This window comes from Falco cherrug, chromosome 13 (assembly GCF_023634085.1).
Source record: "Falco cherrug isolate bFalChe1 chromosome 13, bFalChe1.pri, whole genome shotgun sequence".
Lineage (NCBI taxonomy): Eukaryota > Metazoa > Chordata > Aves > Falconiformes > Falconidae > Falco > Falco cherrug.
In genome coordinates this window covers 22,732,695-22,755,808 of record NC_073709.1, presented here as the reverse complement: position 1 = coordinate 22,755,808, position 23,114 = coordinate 22,732,695, and the positions used below count along the sequence as shown (strand labels likewise).

Sequence of the window (23,114 nt, the reverse complement as noted above, 5' to 3'; positions counted from 1 at the left end):
TACTATATGCAAAAGACAAATGGCACAACAGGGCAGAAAGCAACCGTCGCTGTAGCGGAGTTCACATCCATGGTCTCTGGGTCTGGCTCAGTGAGAATAACAACTTCAAGACGTGGAATTAAATTGCTTTGCTACTGTGTGAGCTTTAATGTTAATTAGCTGTGTGAGTGGACAGCTGTGCAGGACTAGCTAAACCTCCAAATCCTGACTGCACATTACTCTATTGGGAAATGCTGGACCTCAGTCTGTGTAGGTGGGTGGGGTTTTTCTTCCTGTTTATGGCAGGGGAGCTTTTGGAGGCTGTTTTATTTTCAGTCACTTGGAGCTCAAATATGAGCTGTCAACCCACAGAGCAGTGTAATATTACAGATAATTGCATGTTGTTCACTGAGCCCCAAAGGCTAAATCACCTCTGGTTAAAATACCAGTTTTCATTGTTAGTGAAATCTGATTTTTTCTAAAGAGAAATGTGGGGAATACATGGAAGAAACTGGTTTATCATTTATGTTCTTGTAGTAGCTTAGTTGTAAAAACAGGTTGTATTTACAGTACATGTGGATAACCTCTTATAACGTATTGTTTACAGAGCCCAGGAGAGAAATCTCAGCATCACGCCAATGGAAGAATTTTGTTATCCCTTCTCTTGGGAGAAAGGTATGCAAAGAAAATAATCCATTTGTTGTTATAAGAGGAATATATTTACCTTCCAAGAATTACACATCGCAGATTGGTTTGATTACTACAATTAGCGTATCTGCTGCTACAGAGTGTTTGCTTTGTTTCTTAAAGAGGAAAAAAAATGTGGTGGTACACAGGGGATATGAAGAGTATGGATTTACATTAAAAAGACTGCTTTTTCTGGCTGCATCTATAGATAGATGTTAGGGAAACAGCCAGTGAGGCAGTTTCAGCAGAGAATTTTGCATGTGCTTAAAAGTATTTGTTTTAAGTTTGTAGACTGAATAAAATGTGATCTCCAGTTTCTCCAGCTGTGCTCTGTCTACAGATTGCTCCAGAATTTCTATGCCTTCAACTTCATATCTCTCTCTTTTCTTTTTTTTTCTCTCCTTCCCCCTCTCCAAACACTTCCAAGAGCCAAGAGGATAGTTGCTGGTATGCAATGAAGGCTCTGAAAGGAAAAGAATAAATTAACATCAAATGGGCTTCTCCTCCTCCCACTCTACATACAGAATGTCTTAAGGAGACCCTAGCACCATATCAGTACTGCCTCCCAACACGTTCTGTATCCCAAGAACCCCTCCTAGTCCTTTGCAACCTTCAATAACTTCACTTAAAATGAAAGTTCTATTTTGGTCTTTCTTCTGTGAAATTATTGGTGGTGTCTTCTGGAAGGTGCAAACTGATACATTCCCTCAGTTCCTCTTAATGTCTGAAGGAACTGCGATTGTAAGGTGTATTTCAGGGGCTATTTAAGGATAGCATCCTTAATTAACATCCAATTGGATTCAGCTATTGGCATCTGCTGTTTCATACTGTTAAAGAAACTGGTATATGCTTGCTGTCACCTGTCTTTTCAAGGGTACCCTACTTATGTTGTTTCTATCTAGCCTACATATTAAAGAAGGAGCGTCAGTAAAATCTCAGCACTTACTGCATTGTTGTATTGGTGAATACTTTTTAGCAAATCAAAGGCTTTTGGTTACTTTGCGTTTCTTGGTTCAGGCAACAGAGATGAGGACTGAGATGTGGAAGAACACTTTCCTGGGCAGGTCAGTACCCCTGGCTGTGGCTCTCCTCTGGGTCCCCTCCCAGCTTTGCTGGAGACCTCTGAGATTCCAGTCCAGCTGACAAAAAGGTGCTTGTGTAAAGTTTAATGTGCAAAGATGGGATTTATTTCTGAACTTCAAAATGCCAACTTATTTTGCCATGGAAACAAGGGAAGAGACCTCTGGTGCTCATGGTAAGAGAGTATGGCTAAGAGTGTGAAGGGATGGCAGTTTAGCTGCACTGTGCTGATATTTGTGGCTTTCCTTTGTGTGGCATGAGATAAAATAATCACGTTTCAACCTCAGTGAAAGCAACTAGAAACCCCTTGTCACTGCATCATACCAGCTTTGATCTGTTGTACTTGATTGTATACTTTTTGTGTGTTACAGGCTCCCAATTTTCCTTCTTTGCTCTAAAAACTATACTCAGAGTATTGAATCACTTTTCTCCATATCAGTGAATCTGCTTATTGACATCCTGTTAGAGGCCTGTGCAAATGGTCTTCAAAAAGGAATAAATGAAAGACACTAGTGAAAAGCAAAGTTTGACCGGAGGGCAAGGTTCTGTCAAAAACACTTTATCTTTCTTTGTTACTGAGACACGACCAGATGTTTGTTTATAACAGAATGCCTGCATTGGGATTTTGAAAGCCCAGATGAGAAAAACTGTATCTAATTGCTGCTAGGAGTACAGCTATGTCCTAGCTGCAACCTGGGCTGGTGTGTCCTGAAATACTGTATGTGGAGATTCTGGGAGAGGAATAAAAGTGTATGTGCTTTTGCTGAAAGGATATAGGGCTGTCAGCTCAGAAACACTCTGAACATCTGCTCTGACTGAGCCCTGTGGTTTAACTAGATTAAAGCCCCACATTAAAATCATCATCAGTCAGTCAGAACGCTTCCTCAGTCTGAGAAACATAACATCACGCTCAGTGCTGCAGTTTCCAAAGAAGCCAGTGTGTCGTGGTAAGAAAAAAAATATTCAGAACAGTGAAATATTTCACAATTGTGGCTTGTTTGGCTTGTGTGACATCACAGACTAATGTTTAACTTAGCATCAAGCAACTTGCAATTTGTTGCCCTAAATTATTTTAAATCTAGCTAATTATTTTGACCATATCTTGGCTATTAACTCTAGTCAGCAAAATACAATGTAATTCATGTTCTTCTAGCTTTGGGAGAGTTTCCAATCAAAAAAGTTGTAGCACAGACCACAAACTTGTGTTGTTTCAGTGGCACAGAGGTCATCTTCCTTTTACTTAAACCCCTAGATAACCACTTAAGACTGCCAGACTACAGGTCTTATAAATTATAGGAGTATGAATTGCCAGGAAATCTCTGTTTTATTAATAAAATTAAAGCCACCATTACAAAAAGAAAACCCAACCCTACCAAACAAATCAAGATAACCCTTTTCAGTTGGCATTTGGCTGTAAGCTAGTTGTATCATGTATGCAATAATCCTTTCCCATAGACAAGTTGCTAACAATTGAGTAGACGGCCTGAAGTATCTTACATTTACGAGACCTTTTGCTGTAGAAATACTGAATGACTTAAAATTAAATCTATGTTGCATTTATTAAAGTATTTAACTAGTTTGGTTTTAGTTTTGTTGTAGTGAAACAGAGAAGATAGAAATATATATTCTGCACAGTGCATGTAACAACATAACTTTTGAAGTCCATTTCATTTACACCAGCCAGAAAATGTATCCAGCAATGTGGAAACACAGTGTTAATGAAAAAATTCTATAAATCAATGTACAGCCCACTACATGTTGAGGAAGCATCTGGTGCAACTTGAATGTTTTCTGTCACTGATTTTAATAGCCAAATGTGCAAAATAGCTTACTGCACAAATATTTTGAGATTTTTGCTGATGGAAGTTACAGATATGAATTGAGAGGCTGGAATCAAGGGACAGATTATAGCTATTTGGAGCCTGAAGCATGTTATAGTATAACGATCCTGTGTGCTTCTCCTGCCTCTCTTCTCATTCCTTCCCTCACACTTTCTTGGAACTGCAGCGGGAGGAAGGCTTCCCTCTTGGGAAGCATCAGTGATCCTTTCCCTTTGCAGGCAGGGAATTTCTTGGAAGACAGGCAGCTATGTTCCCCCATGCTCTGAAGGCTTGCCTTTGCCTGGCCTGCTGCACTTTTCTCCTGGTAACATTTGACCGGTGATGCTTTTATTGGGGAGATGCTGAAAGACACCTCGCAACGAGAGATCTCATTGAGATGAATGAATGTGTTCATGTTGCAGACCTTAAAAAGACCACACTACATCAGATAAATGTCATGTTGTCAATCTTTTTTTAAAAAAAAACATTGTGGGCTAGGATAATGTGAAAAATATAAAAAGAACTAGGAATCCAATATTATCAGATGATTTCAAGAACTAGGAATCCATTATGATCAGATGATCTCATGATCTGGGTTGGTAAGGAACAAATTTTAGGTGTCTGTACATTAACTTCTACCTGAAGCTGCTCCAAAAAGTCACGTTTACAGCAAACAATGTAGTTCTATGTAAAGTTCTGAGGACGAAAGCTCTGCTCCTTAAGAGAGGATGGTGGTGGCAGAACAAAACAGTGAAACATCAAAATGAGGGAATTGTTATTTTCTTTCTTGGATGCTTTGTTTCTATTGATGACTGATCATTTCAGATTAATGATGTCATGTCCACATATCCCAGCTCCTTTCTCATTGCAACATTTACTGTCTACCAAAGGAAAAAAACGTTATGGTGGTTTTTACCTATATGAGTGATTTTGTTTTTTCACATGAGTGACTTGTTGACAAAACAAGGTTTTTGTTATGGAAGGAAGCATTCTTTATCATTCAGAGTGAAATTTTAATCTTCCAAATGTCTTCAAAAGTCACCATGTGTTCATGGTGACTACTCTATTGTAAGGCATGACATTTATCTGGTCAAGGGCTGAGTTTTTTGGTCATGTGTTTGGCATTACATTATGGATGTTCAAGTTACTGATAATGCTCTTCAGATGCATTAGAAATTTGGTGTATTTGGTCTAGACTTGCATTAGATGTTAGATGTTACAAAGTGGCCTCATCCTGGGAGAGAATCAATGGGCAAACTGCTGAAATGAAGCACCAATTCAACTGTAAGAAAAAAAATGGTATGTAGAAAGGTGATTTTGCTGGAGCTTCTATTGAGAGGGTAAATATTTATCAGATAAAAGGAGATATGCTATACAGAGAGAGCTACAAAGAAATCAACACCACCAGCTGTGAAAAGCATTGCACTGGCATAAAAAAGAAATTTATAAATAACTGATGAGCTAGCAGCATTACTCCATGGACCAGAAACCACAGCCTTAAATGAAACGTATGCAGTTGAGCTATGAGTTTTTCAAAGAAGTGTCAGGTGTAAAGAAAAATGATTTTAAGATTAAAACATCAGAGGGACAACAGAGTATGGAATTATATTTAACGGTTACAGTGGTGGGAACTTGAGAGAGGGCAAATAAATTATGAAAAGACAGGTAGAAGCCTATTAGAGCACGTAAGCAATTGTGGTCCAATTTGAAAAATGGACATTGTTGATGGGGGATATGATGAGGCTGAGCAAAGTGGATGAACAATAGTGGGATCTGAAAGAACAATGACTCTGCTTTGTTCCTGGGATCTGCAAATCTGCTTCAGATCAAAAGAAAAACAGACCTGCTGGCACACAGGCTAGCAGGAGAATAGTTTATACCTTGATTTTCTAATTAGAACTCATCTGTGATTACACTTCTCATTTCTCTGCTATTCTCTGCTGGTAAAGCAGCCACTTGTCTAGTGGTGCCTATAACCCTGACACTGTGTCAGACTCCAGCACTGGGCTCCCTCATCACTCGAGCCTGAAAGCAGAAATCTCCAAACAATTCAGCCATGCAGCAAAGCTACAGGAACCAGATAATACGTGACTAGCTGGGATGGAGATGCCCAGAGTTAGTTTCCCAGGTTACCACCGTGTTGGTGGATCTGCCCTGCGACTCAGGCTTGCAGCTCCAGATGGATAACAGAAGGTAGCTGTGGTCACCACGAGTCACAGGGTGAGTGCACTTGGCTGAGGGTGACAGCACACAGCCTGTCAGCTCTTCTCTACCTGCCCCATCACATGCTCCCACCTCACATTTTTGCTCCAGGGCAAATCTAAAATGGCTACACACAATGCTGAGTAAACAGGCAGTTATAAGAGCAGTTAATGCACTGAAAATGTTACTCTTGAGCTTGCTTTGTGGTATCTTCCCTGCACTACCACACCTTGTTTGGTGTTTTACTGACACTTGAGAGTTTCTGAAAAGCATGCAGTAATTGCAGTGTATTATTATCATAATCTGCATTTATGATACATAGTTTATCATAAAATGCCTTTTAAACAATTTCTTGGTTTTTCTTGAAGTGTTGCTGCAAATGACATTTGTGTGTGAACCTCAGCTGTATACAGTAACACCTTGTAAAGTACTTTAACAAGACAGAAATGCCTAAATAAAGTTTGGGTTTGGTTTCAAAGATCTTCCCTTTAGGAGACTGCAGTAAATTCAACCCCCAGATTGACACCCTTTTCTCTGTATAAATCTAGTTTTCCAGAGCTAACATTTCTTCATGGTGTAACTTAATTGCTTTACAAGGAAAGACTACAATAGTGCTATATATCTACAGTGGCTTTCTCTAGCTTTTGGAAAGTGTATGGTTTTACAATTAAGCAACAGGGATGCTCTAGTCTGTCACATATTTGGGTTTGTTAAATCCATTAGCAAGCAATAAAATCTCTGGTATTCCATTTTTCTCACTATTTATATTATTTTCACCCCACCCTTTCACCCTTGGCTTTGATTTTCTTTCACTTTTGCCAGTTTATCTACAACCACTAAATAGAAACAATGCTGCTCCTGCTTCACAGCTCAGCAGACAGGTAACGGTGAACCATCGTGCTGGGCTATGCCTATTCAGCCTCTGCTGCCCATGCAGTTTTGTGTAACTGAGCGTTCTCCATCACACCTCTAAAGCCCCTGTGAACGAAGCCTATCTAGTAAGGCCAGGCTCTTAAAATGGATGTGAGTACTACAGGTTTCCTGTAGTTCTCTGTTTTCAGCCATTTAAGCACAACTGGTTTTCACAATAATCTTCTTTAACCCAATATACTCCTGCACTCTCAAGCTTGACGGAATCTTTCAAGTTTTGGGTAGGGCTTAGGATTTGCTGAAATGTCAGTGTATTTTCAAGTCCCAAATTGAAGTTTTGTTAAAAAAAAAATAGAAAAAAAAAGGGCTAGAACTGAATAGATTCTGTGCACACAGTTCAGAAGTATGTGTATGGAAAGCAACACTCCTAATTAAAAGTCTTCATAATTCCTTCTCCCCAGGTTCTGACTAATCCTGGATGGGATTACACAATGCAGGGATGTCTCACTTGTGGGGTTTAGTCTTATGAGATCAGGGCATGTTTATCCTCGCTCAATAGGCAAGAAAGGGAAAGGACCTCACCCTGTTAGTCACCGCAGTGGTTAGAACATTTGCTAGTTGTGGTTGGGGTGGACTGATGCATGAAGCCTGCTCCCTGTGAACGTGTTAGCCACTGGACTGGTTATGGGGAATGGTGTTCTTTGCCACAGCCTATTGTGTAATGGGTAAACTTGGTTTGCAGTCAGTTAGAAAATCATCTCTGGGATGAAGCAGACCTCTAACAAAATCATCTTTGCCCTAAGGAATTGCAGATGACATCCACATTGATACTGAGGAAAAAAAGCAGAGAGAGAAATAGAAGTCTGAAAGAGTTCCTAGGGAAGTATTCAGAATTTGCTGGGCAGGCTTCAGAAGGTTATTTCTGGGGGAAAATAAGATGCCTGTGTGGATATTTTGGTGAATATGAAATCTTACAGTGAAAAGGCAGAAAATCACTAGGCAAGTGCAGCCCAAAGCCTGTCATTTGTTTTGTGTCAATCTTGAGTCCCCACGATGCATGGCGTTTGGGAGGAGGTGCAGGAACTGGAGAAGCTACCGTCACCTGGAGAGAGTTTGGAAGTGTTTGTGGAGAGTGCACAGTGTGCAGAAGGGGGAGTGATAAAAGTGCCACTAAACAAGAGGAGTTCTTCAAGGGAGTACTGAACACCAACACAGCAGGTAAATTAATCTGGAAACAATTTGCTAGCTGTTGGCTGCAGGTACAACTGAGGCAAGGACTGAATACAGAGGCAAGAGCTTCTATTCAGCCAGACTACGTAGCTGCATAGAATGTGATGTGTGAGCCTCTTCTGGGTCAAGCAGATACAAAGCAGAATACAGACTGAGAAATGCCACTCTGTGTTTAACTCTGTTATATTTATCTGTGGGGCAGCTTTAGAGGACTGGAACTCTTAGTTTAGATGTAGACAGTGTGATGAGGAGATCAATGTACTGGGGTTTCAGGAAAGGCTGTAGGCAACAACAGGTAAAATGGAAACACAGCTTTATAACTAAGGGTTTCCCAGTGTATATGGGTAAAAAGTTCATGAGGATAAAATTTGCAATTGTATTTGGGGGAATAAGCATCTTTTATTAGACCAAAACCATGTCAACCACATCAAGAGACTATGCTTACTGGAAAGACAGGGGTCTTAAACTACTACAGCCTTTTACCTCATCTTTCAGGTAACAGGGATGCTCCCAGCAGTGTATGAAGTGGTCTAAGGAATGGATTCGTCTCTGGAAGACTTCTTTTGCTATGGAGGTAGGATTCATACAATGCCTGATAGGTGCATGGCTCAGAGCTCATAGACCAAGCAGCCAAACTGATGCCATGGTGACAACTGCAGGCTCCACTGGCTACAGAGAGAGTAATTTGACTTAAGTTGTTAGCATGGGGTGGGAGGTTCTGAGGTCCAGCCTTGCTCAGAGGACTGCTCCTGAGAGCTGAGCTGGGTCTTTTAGGCCTTGACGTGAGCTTGGCTTCACCTGCTGAACTTCTGCTGGCATCACAGTGCTCCCACATAGAAATGTAGCCTGAACCCCCCCTCCCCTGCACGTTTGGTGGGAGTTGCAGCCCAGCCCATGCGAGAAGTGATCTGGCATGTCAAGCTGCAGCCAAGCAGCTTGCCTCCCTCGCGCAGCACAGGGCGTGTGGGGCTCAGCTCCCCTGTGGAGCAACCTCAGCCGCCCAGAGCGCTACTTTTCAGGTTGCAGTAAGTTCAATTGGAGTTAAGGTGACTGTTTCACTCCAAGCTGCTGATGAACTGGCAACTGCTATCTTGATGATCTGTTCGTGATTATCCTACCGAGAGTTTAATTTTATTTCATTTTTGCTTGTTGATATTACCTGTCCCAGGGGCAGGGAATTACATTGCATGCTCCGTATACAGCATTACGGTTACTCTTCAAATAGATAAATAGAGAAAAGTTATTTCTCTCAAATCTCTAGCTGTTAGGATTTGTTTTTAATGCTACGTGTATTTGCTACACACCCCTTGGTTTTTGAAGCCCCTGTTTCTGTTCTTATATCTTGATCTTTATTTAAAAGTAATATTAGAGTTGATTAACTGTAAAAAAAAACACCCAAACCCTAAAATGGTTTTTGCTGACTAAAGCGATCTCCCTGAACATAGCAGATAGATTATTTTCAATGATGGATTCAAACACCTTCAGGGTCTGCACGGCCTTTCTATTTAGTACTATCAATGCTGTAACTTTGTTATCAAGACTGGCAGTTTCTTCTCACAGAAAAACTTTATTACAAGGCTGACTTTCCTAACACCTCCCTGTTAGTAACAGAAACAAATAAGAGTTGATTGTTCAGCTGCTGTCATTTAAAAAGACTAAATCAACCTGCCACAAAAGAATAATTCCCTCTGGTAACTTTATCCATTTGCCCTTGCTGGTGACACTGTGGATACCACCCTAGTTGAACTATATATTAGTTCCTAGAGAAGCACTTTGAAATATATAGCTCTGCACAATGTTGTAATTGAAAAAAATTGAATAGCCATACATCGTTCAGTAATCTGAAAAGAATGCAAAGGTTCAGTTCGAATTGCTTTGCACAATTTAATACCATTTTTCTGTGCTTTCCAAATGGGTTTATTCTGCTGTTCTGCATATATTTGTTATACAATTTGGCAGCACTGGCTATATGCAGGCAGCACTGCTTTTTAAAAGGACGTGTCAGTGTTTTCATTTTATGTTCTGACCACATTTTAAAAAGACTTTACCTAACCAAATGACCCACTCCAGGTGTTTGCTATTCCAGCAAGAAGGGCAGCTGCTCATCCAGAGTCCCAGGAAGGGTTCAGTAACCTGTGAGAGGAGTTAAGGGCTTGACTTTAAGCTGATCCATTAAGGCACTCTTTCTTCTATTGTGTCTTGGAATCAAGTCTCTAAATTCGCTTTGGATTGGGGGAGCTTTAAAAGCTGCCATGAAATATGTGCTTTTTAAAATTTACTGTATAACGTTCTCTTAGATTGGCTTCTATTTATTTTACATACAATTCTTCTACATGTTTCTGGATATTAAACCCTGTATACTGCCTATCTGTGAAGACCAGCTATTTTGAAATCTATGGAAGAATGACTCTGAACAGGTAGTCATCAGCTTTCACTTAAAGTTACTTTTTTAAAAAAAAAAAATTAACATTTTAATATCACATTTTGCTCTTAGTACATTCCTCATATAAATCCTACATATAATATGACTGTGATAAAAAAAAGTTTATCTAAAAGAGTTGTTAATAGTATTAATATCTATAAATACCACAAAGACTGAATCACCATGCTGCTTTTCAAACCAGATCATCTTACTGCTGATAGGTATGGTAATAAAAGTTGGTTAAGATGTAATTTGGAAAATTATATAAATACATGTTTTTTTCAAGCTTTTTATTCCAACTAACTAGAGGATTCTTTCAGTTGGTGGGGTTTTGCATCTGGCTGTTTTAAGCTTTCTGTGTTGTTTTTATAATGTTATGGATGAAAAGAGAGTCATACTGGGATTTAAAGCAGGCAACACCAATAGGGTCAAATTGTTAAAAAGCTTAGGAAAACCATTCACAGTATTTTCAAGGTCTGCATAGATATATATATGCACAAAAGGCATGAATATAAATACAATCACACATTTTGTACGTGCCAAAATATATGCTAGTAAATATTACAGTGCTTTTGGGAGGTTTATTTGAAACACAATCCCAGATGAAGGAAGTGTATGGGAATAAGTATATTGTCAGACTATCAGGATCTGAATTGCATAATGGAACAGAATGAACAGCAGAGAGAAGCAACTTTCTTTGAAAGAGTAAATTTAAAATATAATGCATATTCTCCATTTGTGGTGGGAAAATCCAAGACAAATGGAGACCAAGGAAATGAGAAGATAAAGAGAAATTAATAAAGTAAGCTACACTGAAGTAAAAACAATTCATGGTTGAAAGGAAGATGAGATTGAAACTGCTTTTGGATGTCACTTAGTGGCATTGCACAATGTTCTTTGTTCTAGGGCAAGCAGGCTTTAGAAAGCCTGTAGGAGATACGAGGTTTGTCTGGAGTTTCTAGATTTTGGAGTCTGTTTTGTATATATGTCAGTCTCTGGGTAGCTCTAGATGTAAATTCTTGAAGCACCCTAACTTTCAGCATCTTTGTATCCCAATGATACTGTCTTTTATTATTGAAGAATGGAAGAGTTTTGTACAAACCAATTTCTGATTACCTATCAATACATTGATTATAGAACATAATACTGTTTTTAAGAGGCATATTTCTTAGAATTAAGACAGCCAATACTAATTTTCTCTAGCCTGTTTTGATTAGTCCTGTGAATAGTTTGTAACTGATTACTCAAATCTTGGCTGAGCCATGGTCAGGCCCAGATTGCTTTCTGTGGAGGTTCCACTGAAGGTTTTTTTACTATAGCTGAACAAAGAAGCCCTGAATTGGGAATTGATAATAAGATATAGAATGAAAGAGTTAACATCTACAGTTTCACTGCCACTCTTCTGTTGCAAGGATATTGTTAACAAAGACTTGATTGTTGTTTTGGCTACCAGTATTAAGTACAAAAGAACTTTATGAAGGTCCCAGACACAGACTGGCATTTAGACTGACTGTCCTTTTCCAAAGCAGCTTTTCTATTAAATGAGTCCATTATTAAAACATGGTAGCTTTAATTAAATCTCTATAAGCTCCCATCAGGAAAATGGCATTAGCTGCTAGCCAGGAAAATATGGTAAGTCCGTACAGTATCCCTGTTATTAGCGCTTGATTGTCTGTTGCAGTGTTTGATCAAAGGCATGGAGATTTTGACGTTGTTTTACAGCAAGGCTAGCCCAAGGTACTCGGGAGTGTGTGTGTGGCAGGGATTTATAACAATTACAACTCCTTGTAAGTACTGGACCTAAAATCCTAAAGGCTGCACAAAATACTGCTCTTGTACTCGTCTAGCTCTTCCTCGTGCGGTGTGGTTGTGTCCCTACAGAAGTGCTTGAGCGAGGTGTTTTCTCATGTGCCAATAAATTATTCTAAGTGTGTAAGATGCGTTTACCAAACACAGATGTGTCTTCCCCTAAAGACTGTAGGTCTGGGAACTCTAGGCATATACACAAATACAATTCTTTAGTTTTCATTTAAGTTTTGGTTAGATTATGTTAAATAACTTGATTTAAAATCCCACCTTTAAATACTGATTCAGATGTAAGATCAGAAGCATCTCTAAAGGGTTTCACCCATTTCTGTGGATAAAAGCACTAGAGATACAGAACAGGGAAATAATAATAATTAATGTGGTTCTTTAATGAGTGGGTTTGTTTGCATGTTTCTCTCTAACTTGGCTTTAAGATTTACGCTTAAGACTTGTCAACTCACCACTGTCGAGTAAGTGACATAGTTACAGCAGATTGAGATGGAGAGTGGTGCACAGGAGATCTGCTTGCATAGTGTCTGAGTGCACACTACCACAAAGAAGTACTCAGGTTGTCTGTGTCATCGGATGGGGTAGTCCTTTCTTCTAGGGAAAGGCAATAAAAGATCTTGGAGCTGTTTGTGCTGGAAGTCCACTTGTCACGTACTTGTCCATTATCAAGTTTCATCATCAAGGAAACATCATTCCTGCTTCCACTGAAATCACTGACAGCTGCTGTTGACTTCAGGGGAATGGGCATGAAGTCCCATGTGACAAATATGAAAATGATGGTAGTCCTAGACTTCTGAGTTTTATAGGAATTAAATTATCTTAAATATGGGCTGTTAGAACCACCACAAAAAAAATGGGGGGGGGGAGGTGGGAGGTAGGAAGGTATACAATTACCCAGAAAGCATGTGGCTTTTCATTGATTAGACTGTCCTGTTTGATTAGACTCCTCAGTATTTTTAATTTTCTAGCCCTAATTGCTGCCTTACATCTTTCTTGGGTCCCTTTGTTCTAACTAATCTGCTTTCAGGTCCAGATTTATTTTTCCAGTGCCTTCAGATTCTCCACAAATGTATCCTGTCATTATGTGTTTTATCTGTTTCTGCAGACGGTTATTTGACAGAAAGTTTCCATTGACTCCAGAGAATGGGTCCTGTGAATACCCTTTGTGGTTCTCAGGCGGAGTACTTGCAAAATGGAATTGATTAAAAGGTCAAAAAACATTACTGTTGCAATGTCTGAATTGCTCCATCAAAGTGGTACTGTGACAAATGTGTGCAAATCTTTTCAAGCGAGTAGGCTGGATTTAAAAAATTTGTTCCATCTTTAAGATCAGCTTTCTGATGTTTCCCAAGGACAGAGACATTTTCAAATTAGATAAAAACTAGTCTCTCCTCTTACACTAGTGTCAGTTAGTAGTAACTCTGGAGGTAATGAGATTCCCCTAGTCTGAGTTAACAGTAGGATTGAGATTCATAGTATTTAATCTGTTTTCCAAATTCTGGCTCTAAATTGTTCAAAATAGCTGTTTTAACATCAATAGCTTGATTAGTATAACTAGCTAAGGTAAGACATCTTGCAGAAAGTGCAAGTAACCAGTGTACCTGCGTCTTTCAACTTCAGAATGACTGATGGGGAGCCTGTGAGTGTAAGTAACTCCAGATTTGTTTCACATACAGTACATGACACAGGAGAAGAAGTAGCTATATGTCCTCTCCTGCTCAAAAAGTCTTAGAAGGCCAACAAAGTCTCGAAGATGATGATACTGATTTATAAGGACATCATGGCCAGGGCTTGGCAAAAGGTTCATCTCGGCGTACCTTCACAGCAGCATTTACTGTCTTGTTACCTAGCCATCCTACATCAGGATGTAAATTTGCCCCTCACCATTTAAAATAGCTATCTCACAAATAATTATTAGCCACTGCATCTTACTTATCTGTATTGAATCCCAGTGGAGACAATATAATTGTAAATTTCATTGCCAGCTAGGTAAGCCCCATATGGTGCCTCCTCCTTGTGATTCTTCTAGCAGCAAAACCTCTCTGAGCCGATGTGTACATTCCATGGTAAAACAGATCTTCATGGTGAAGGCAAAGCCTCAGTGTGAATAACCTCTGTGTCTCCATTCACTTTTGAGCAGAGAGAGATAATTTATGTCCATCTGCAACATCATTAGTGCATTGGGCACTTGAACTAAGCTTCAGAGACTTAAACAAGGAATTGTTTCTACCTTTCCTTATGTGTTCTTGTAAAAGCAGAACTTCTTTTGGGGTCTAGTAAGTCAGTTTATCTCACTTTTGGTTTAGCTAGGCAATTGCTGGGTAGATGGGCACTGAGAACTTCCATCTTGACAGATTGTGCACATATGCTTTACGGAGTTTATGTGTGTCTTTGGTGGGTTTAAGAATGGACTTCACACAGGAGTCTGAGGGAAGTTTCCTTCAAATTCCAGTCACAGCTTCACAGCATGGTTGAGTTGGAAAGGACCTATGGAGGTTATCTGGTCTGACCTCCCTAAGGCCAGTTGCCCAGGACCGTGTCCAGATGGCTTTTGAATATCTCCAGCGAGGGAGACTCCACAACCTCTCGGGGCAACCTGTGCCAGTGCTCAGTCACCCTCGCAGTACAAAAGTGTTTCTTGGTGTTCAGAGGGAAGCACCTGTGTTTCAGTTTGTGCCCATGCCCTCTGGTCCTGTTACTGGGCATCACTGAAAGGAGCCTGGCTTCATCCTCTTTGTGCCCTCCCTTCAGGTGTTTATATGCATTGATGAGATTCTTGATCCTGCCAAAACAGTAATTGCAAAGGGAATAGGCTTCGCGAGGGAAAATCAGTTTGCCTGTGGGTTTGAGTGAAGCTGCTTTGCATGAATTCTGGATGTGTTGCTGGTGCCTAACCTCCGCTCCCTAAGCTGCAGCCGTTTGCAGACCTGCCTTTTGATCACAAAGGAGCGCTTCACTGGTGGGCAGCAGAGCTGACTGGCACACACACAGTAAATCTGAGGCACATTATCACCTGCAGGGTGAGGGGAAAGGTGGTAATAGAGAGCAGCCACCAAGCACTCCATCAGTTTCTGTGACTAATAAAAATCACAGATGAACTGTTGTGGTGGACAGATGGCAATCCATATACCCGGGCTGTGGGATGATAAGGAATGTCATCTTGAACCAGACGAGTGGCTTTGTTTCTTGAACAGTGTGAAGTATTCAACATGTGACAGCTGTTCTCCAGAAACTTCTAGGGCTTGCTGGTGTTGCTGCAGTTTATCTAAATTATTTGGATGACAAAAAGTTATTTGCAGATAAACATGACTTTGCATAATCTTAAAGCAATATATAGAGATGGTAGAAATACTGTAGTTCAGTAGAACAGGGAAACTAAATGACAGAACACTCCCAGTTGTGTATTTTGCAGTGTCTAATGAAATGACAGATACAGCACAATCTATTTTTAGATGGCAAATGTGAAAGATAGAATGTGGTACTACATAATACTCTCAAGCACTTTTAGTTTCCATTAGAATTAATTAATTTTTCTTTCCCAGACTATCATTTCACAGCAACATTTGTGATTTCTCATATAATAATATTGTTTTAAAGAAAACTCCTCTGCATAAGCATAGGCTGTAAAGTAGCACATTGCCAAGTTAGGAAATAGATCTTTTCAAAATAAAGTCCTATAACAGGAGCAAATAAACACAGAATGCTAAAGAGCGACTGCCAGAGAGGTTCACCAAAGTCTGTCACCACTGGAGAGGGAGACAAATCCTCCTCCTTCTTTTCTTCCAGTTTTTCCTGGCGAGCAAGACGAGCTCTACACAACAGCTTCCCTGGGTTTTTTTGGTCTGCTGTGCACTGGTACCAAGTCTGCACTTAGATGGTGGCCTGTACACTCGTGCTAAGCCCCAGCTTTGTGCCTGGTTGTTCCTGCAAAAAACTCAGGGTCTGCCCAATAGATGGGTAGTGTCCCTGCATGTATCTTGGGGTGCAGGTCCTCACCTTCTTGTAACTCTGTTCAATTTTCCTGCTCAAATTTAAATCTGCTCCCTTGGTTTTACAGTTTGAGAAGCTGAACATGGGAAAGAAATATAAGCATGTAAACAGGCCATGCATTGTAATCTAGGTGCTGATGTATGGCTGTCATCCCTCCAATTCACCTGCTAGAACAGCTGTCGTGGTGCTGGGATATCACACATGGCTGTTGTGGCTTTGCCAGCAGTGTTGGCCTGCCCTCATGATGTTCATGTTCCATTGCTGTTTTGGCAGGCTACTAACATTTTCTTGAGGAAGGAACACATACAAGGGAAGGAAAACAATGAATTCAAGAGCATTGAGCTACTTAGCAATAAGGTTGACTGCCACATCCTCCATGATACATCGCCGTGAGTAAAACTTCAGCACTAGCATTATGTCCAGCAATTGCAGCGCAGGGCTGTCAGTTCTCATTACTCAGAGACTGAGCGAATGGATTGCATTACTTCAAATGGTCTTCTGAAATCAGGCTGTCGAACAGAACAAGAGGCACCAGTGCAGCTATAGACTTTCACATGGTTTGAATTGTAGCAGTCATCTCTCCCTCACACTCCCTGCAGCATCAAGGAGTGCCAGTGTTGGTGCACTACCAGGGAAGTACTGAATTGAAATGCAGAGTAACCGCACTTTATGATTTTTTTTTTTATGTAAATGTGGAACTGTTCGGTCGGTCCAGGGCTGAAGTGAAACATCCAGTTAGAAATAAGCCTCACTAATACAAAAATACAAAGGAGACTGTAGCCTGCGCTGGAAATCACAGCCTTTTTTCAGGATCCCACAATATTGTGGTAGTCTGTAAAAAGTTTGAAATTTGTGAAAGTCCCAGTAGCATCATGGAATCTGTTTAATGGAAATTCCTGTCACTTTGTGGAGCATTTGTAAAAAAACTTTCCAGACTAGAAGTACCCATACATTGGAAAATTTGATTCTTATGATGCTCTACTACCATTATGAGCTTTTTTATATTTCACTAATGAATTACCATTCTGAAAATAAAGCACCAGTAGGGTGGTATTCCTTTCAGCCATAAGAGGGCAATGAGTACAGAAAACACCTTTCTGGTTACAGTGCTAACTTACAAATTATGAAAATGCAATTTCTTTATATATATACTGCTAGTATGACCCAGCTTTTGTTAAATGTGTGCTAAACTGTAGTAGAATCACAGTTCCTGAAATATAGTATTTGTGACACAAAGGCAAGGCTGTTTATAACTAATTTTTCAGATCTGTGGATATTTTGCTTCTGTGGGACCTCTGTGGTCAGTGGCACTTACCTCTACTGTTTGCTTTTGGTCTTTTGCTTGGGGCTCGTGCAGAGCCTAACAGTCACACTGTCTTGCAGTTATAATTTGTGATTAAAAAAATGTGAGAAAAACACTCTGCATATAAAATCCTTTGGTATTATGTGGGTGTCAGTGCTGGATTCATGTTACCATTACCAGCTTCTTTTCCAGCTTACAGATTAGCAGAGATAGTTTGTCTTTTCCAGTGGCAGTGGCAAGAGGTGGTGGATATGCAATATGACCATGTATGTTTAGAAAAACTCGGGTATTTTTTGTGTAGAAAATGTTCATGTTTTAAGTGAAAATGGGAAGAAAGCTGAGATAAGAATAATAGAAATAAATCTTCAGTTCTAAAAGTACAAAGACCACTTCATTAAACCTGGGTAAAAAATCCCTCCCTTCTGCTTACAGAGTAAAACCTGCGTATACCTTCTCTTTTATTGTTCTGACAATGCATAATGATATGATTTCTTTCCATAAAGATACACTTTTGTCCCTGCCTAGTCCTTTATTGTTGATGCTGCTATTTCTTTCCCTAATGATACACTTTTTTACTTACCTGTTCATGTGTCTGGCAGATTATGATGTAGAAAACAGTTTTACATTTATGACTAAAAGCAAAGTTTTAGTTCTTCGTGTACTGCCTTCTCTGAGGTGTCATGTTCAATTAATAATGTTATGAACAAGCTGCTTCAAGCACATATTCCTTCTTCTAGTATAAATGACTTCTATTTTGACAAACTAGAACCAGAGTAGTCTAAAATTCAAGCATGGATTAATTTTAAGCAGGTCACCTTGTACTAAAAAAAACCCAAAAGTTTAAACTTGTTGGAGAGAGGCATATCGATGAAAGTAAAGGAGATTCAGAAGGCTAGGGAATTAATTTGATTAATACAATATGGTGTATATATGCTCTTTCACATGAATTTTAGTTTATTCTGTTTCTAACCCCACTAAATACTAATGAGGGGAATAGGACTGACTTCTGGATCTACTCCTTTTGTCTTTTTTTAAATTTACTGCTGTGGGGTAGAAACCCAGCAGATACACAATGCCATTGTAGGGACCAGAGACAACAACTTGAAATGCATAATGAAAATTCTTAGTTTATTAGATTTGTCCTTCTGTGATTAAAAACATATCTTAACAGCAGACATCTGTTGGACAACTTACGTGGTTCCTTATTGTCTTGGTATGTGAGAAAATACTGCAAGCTGTATTGCTCAGCCTAGTATGCTGTGGATGCACAGGAAATTAAGCATATGCTCAGTGGTGGAGTTGTAATAACATGCAAGTTTGGTGTAATCTGTTGAAATGAAAGAGTGCCTGCCATTCCTTGTGCTGTGCCCTATGGAAAGTAAAAGGAGCGAATGATAGGAGCCTTCTTCCCTTGCCTGATTTCATGTGATACATCTTATTGGCTGTGAATCAAGTTTGACAGAAAAAGCAAGTGTGTGATAAGCGGCATGTTAACATCAAAATAGTTTTGCAACTGCTGCTTTGAAGCCTTGTACTATGGCCATTTCATGAACAGATCACTGTATGAAGAGCAGTGTTATGGAGCAGAGCACTGCTTTCACTAATTTTCACAAGAGAAGTTAATTATTTTTTTCCCCTCAGTAAATGTACTTCCTTAAATGGGATATCTCCTTCCTTAGTATTAGTTTTCTCCCTGTGAGCACAACTAACCAATCTTTTGAAAGGTGACGGCTTTGAAGCCAAAATAGCAAAATAGCACTGTGGGTTGCCAGCATGCAGCAGACTTTGATTGTGTGTACTTTCAAAGCAAAAAAGACCTTCATGGTTTTAACTAGATGTTTCAGAAATATCCGGGGCAGCTCAGTGTTTTGCAAGTAAATATGCAATGATGCCCATGGAAAAAGTCACCAAGGACATAATATTTATTTACATACCCATAGTTCCTCTGAAATTTGTGTGCTACAAAGGTATCAAAACAGGCAAAAAGCTTTATGAACTAGATTTTCAAAATATTGAATATTCATATGAATAAAAGTCTATTCAGATTTACAATAGAGAAGGTTTAAATCTTCGTGTTTCAGGACTCAAATAGCCTCTATGGAATTTTAGGAAGGAACTCATCTTGAGTCTAAATAAACAATTTCCTGCTGAAGTACTGGGCTATTTTGCCCCAAATCCAAGTCAAAGATGGACAACGTAAGAGCAGTGGGCTGCTATTTTAATATGCTATGATGATCACCACAGAACTGTATCTCCATATACTTCCAACAGGACATAAATATATCCTGCCCTTGCTGGCAACCTGGGAGCTGCAATAAGTACTGATCCTTTTTACAGTGAATACCGTATTATCAAAGCACTAAGATTCAGAAATGGGGCTTTGTGCCTTTCCAGGATGTGAACAACAACTGAGGTTAAACCTCTAGAACTGAGGTCTTGCATCAAGGTAACATGATCAATAACCAGGAAATACAGAGGTGAAGGTACATGCCGGGCAGTTGTCAGTCTGCCTTTTCAGGGCTGATGATTATTGCTGCAAAAATGTCCATCAGGGTTAACAAAGTATGAAGTAAGTGGTGGCTTCTCCATTTCTTAACATTCTCAAGTTGACACTAGGGGCATATGGAATACCTGTTGGTAAATTGGAATGTGATGGTTTAAGTACTGGAGCAACTGGGTTAATTCCATTCCCTGTAGTATACATGTGTTAGAGAGTGTGGAAGTCAAACTGGATGACTTTGTGATGTTTTCTTGCTGTTTATAGGTAGGTATGAGAAAGGCCAAAGAGAATGCCTTCCCTGGTGCTTGTGTCTGGCTCCAAAGGGTTAATTTCAATAGGCATTTCAGCTGGATTCACTCTGTTACCTGGATCTAGACTGAGTGATAGAGAAATTCCTTGGAGCCAAGCTGTGAGTGTAATATGAAGAAAAGTCAACCTGTGCTGTGAGAAATCAAGGATGTCTTTTTCCAGTGTTTAACTTGGTACGTTGTATGAATGAAGTTTTCTTCCTGAGACAGTGCATGTGGTATGGTAGCATATATGACCATGGGCTTTAAGAATTGGGAGGGAAGAAGTGAAAAAGGTTGAGAAATTCTGCTCTGGGAAGTGATGAAGAAGAGGCTAATACCTCGCAAGTACGGAGAACTTCTAATTCCAGAGGCTGGAAGCTCCTTTGGGCTATGTTTTACTGACTTACATGAACTGCAAGGTGATTATTTTTTTATAAGATCTGAAACTTTTCTTTTTCCAAAGCCTTCTAAACAAATGTTTGATAGCTAACCTGCAACTTCTGTAAGTGGCACAAGTATTTTTCCACCCACAAGATATCCTTTTCCTATGTTTTTGTTTAATTTTCCCTGTGTCTGATTAAGCAGGTGAATTACTTTGTGTATAAGTAGTACATTTTTCTTAAAAAGGCCTTTGATAGTGCTCAGTTCTGACAAATTTAGTAACTGTATATGCTACCTGATGTCAAAACAATTTACCTATTTTTTTATAGCTACAGCTAAAGCTGTTTTTTATGACTACTTTAGTCCAAATAAATACTCCTGACTAGAGTAGATCAAGATAAACCCACAATCTGCAGTCGTTTCTTTCAACAAATACCAGCCATTTGCCCACTCATGGGTTTTCTGGCTCCTTGCTTATTAGATGTTATCCAGCAGTTAACAAAAATGTCTAGAAGAAGCTTATGCTTGCTTTTGGACCTTGGTCAAATCCGACAATTTTCTGATAAGGAAAATTTGAAGCAGTGGGTATGTACATAAATTGTACATTTTCAAGTAAAGCTGTGGGGACAGATGTAACAGTCAAACAGTGCAGTGGTCCTGCTTTCTGATGTAGGCACGGTAAAGATGAAAATCCCAAATTCTCTTCCTTTGATCTAAGGAATTTAGAAGGTATCATATAGGAAATCTTTGGTAAAAGCAGGAATTCTTCCCACTCCTCCGGACTCTGGCTACAACAAAAAGTGCTTATTTTTGTCTCTACTGGTTGAATAAATGATTCCAGAGGGGTTGCCCAGTGTAAGGAAGATGTGTAAACTCTGATCCTGAATGTAGTTGTCTCAGTGTCTTAATATTCATTACAGAACTAGAAAGATCTACCTCTTCTTTTTTTTTTTTTTTCTTTTTTTTTTTTTTCTTTCCCTGGAAGGGGAAATACCCCCACTTTCTGGTGTGCCTCCTGACTTTTAATAATACCATGGACTTCTCTGCCTTGCAGTGAACCAGTTCCACAAGGGGATTGCCACATCAGATTATGTGAGTTTGCTTCATTTCCAGGCAGTGCTATTTAATATACATCTGCTATGTAATAGATGCAAAAAACCAAAATGATTTTCAGTTGCGTTCATCTTTATTGGATCTGACCTCTGGTCTAGGAGGTGAAGGGAGAGTGGAAAATGAAAGCTGATTTGGTATTAGCCCACTATTCACATTAGAAAAAGTAAATGCTTTTGCGGTTTTCCTTACAGAGGTGTCTTTATTCATTTGACATGCCTTTAATAACTAATTCTAGTTGTCTGGTTGCCAAGATAGATTTCCTACAGGCAGACTTAAAAGTGATTTTGTCCTCTTTGAATGCATGGCTTCAAATGATCCCAGAACAGCAAACATTAGACTTCCCCCTAGACCTTGAGATTTTCTGAAGCACTGTAATAACATAAAAGGATAAGACTATTAGAAAAAAATAAATACATGAATTAAGTATGCTCCATATGATGTGATCAAGACAATAAAACTCCTTGTTTTTCTGTGCTAGCTTCTATCTCCTTTCTAGTGTTGGACATATGCTGTGTATTTCTCACTATGCCCGTTTTATGGATTTCAGTGTCACCATTTGTAGATGCCTGGGCATAAGAATGTTTTGTAGGTTTCATCTGAAAGCAAGGAGCCAACAGACCCCAAAATCTTTCCTTTCACAGATGGCTTTGTCCGTGTTCCTTTCTCACGTTATCACAGAGCTTTAGATATGTATCTAGTATGTCTATGAGCATATGTAAAGCTGGCATGTGAACTGTGAAGTAGGATGCCTTCCTTGTCATTTAACTGCTATGCACATAAAGCAATCAGAAGCAATCGTAAAACTTAGCCTCATACAAAAATGAATTGAGCCTGGGTCTGTTTATTGATTAGAGAAGGAGCATGAGAAAGAATTTTGTGATTTCCAGGCACTGACTCATGCTGTCAAGGGGTGGATCTGCTACAGGGTGTCCCCATGCGTTTTGGGTTAAGTTCGGTTAAAATTTGGAAGCTGGCTCTCTAGTGTACTGATAGCCAAAATCCACCTGCTCTTTCGGTTATTGAATTCTAATAAGTTATTAATTACAGGTAATTACTACAAAGCTTTTTACCTTAGCTAAATTTTAAATGAGCTTGGTTTGATAATAGGAGCAACCTTTCAGCTGAGAAGGGCTCCAGCAGACTGTTTTTCAGCTGATGATCTTGGTGTTGCCATAGACATGTTGTGCTTAGTGACCAGGCCCCTTTATTCAGTGCAAGGAGTTTCATCTCTGTCCTGCATTGCATTGAGCAGACTGACCAGTCTTGATCTCTCTCTGAAGTTGAGCCATTTAATTGTCAGCTTCTGAGAGACAATTTCATAGGATGCCATGCACTCTTCCCCCCAGGCCATGCCCACCAGGTATTTCTCCATTGTTCCTTTGGAAAGCTCCTCAAGCAGTATTGACAAGAACAGTATGCCTTGACAAAGGAG

General features: G+C 39.6%; 1 long non-coding RNA gene across 1 annotated transcript in view; it reads left to right on the top strand.

Moving 5' to 3' along the window:
- Positions 1 to 23,114, top strand: part of LOC129737321 (uncharacterized) — a 96,839-nt gene that overhangs the window by 29,465 nt on the left and 44,260 nt on the right. Inside the window, exons 3-4 of the long non-coding RNA XR_008735042.1 lie at positions 587 to 654; positions 1,684 to 1,730. This is a non-coding gene — a long non-coding RNA (uncharacterized LOC129737321). The remainder of the gene's footprint in view (positions 1 to 586; positions 655 to 1,683; positions 1,731 to 23,114) is intronic.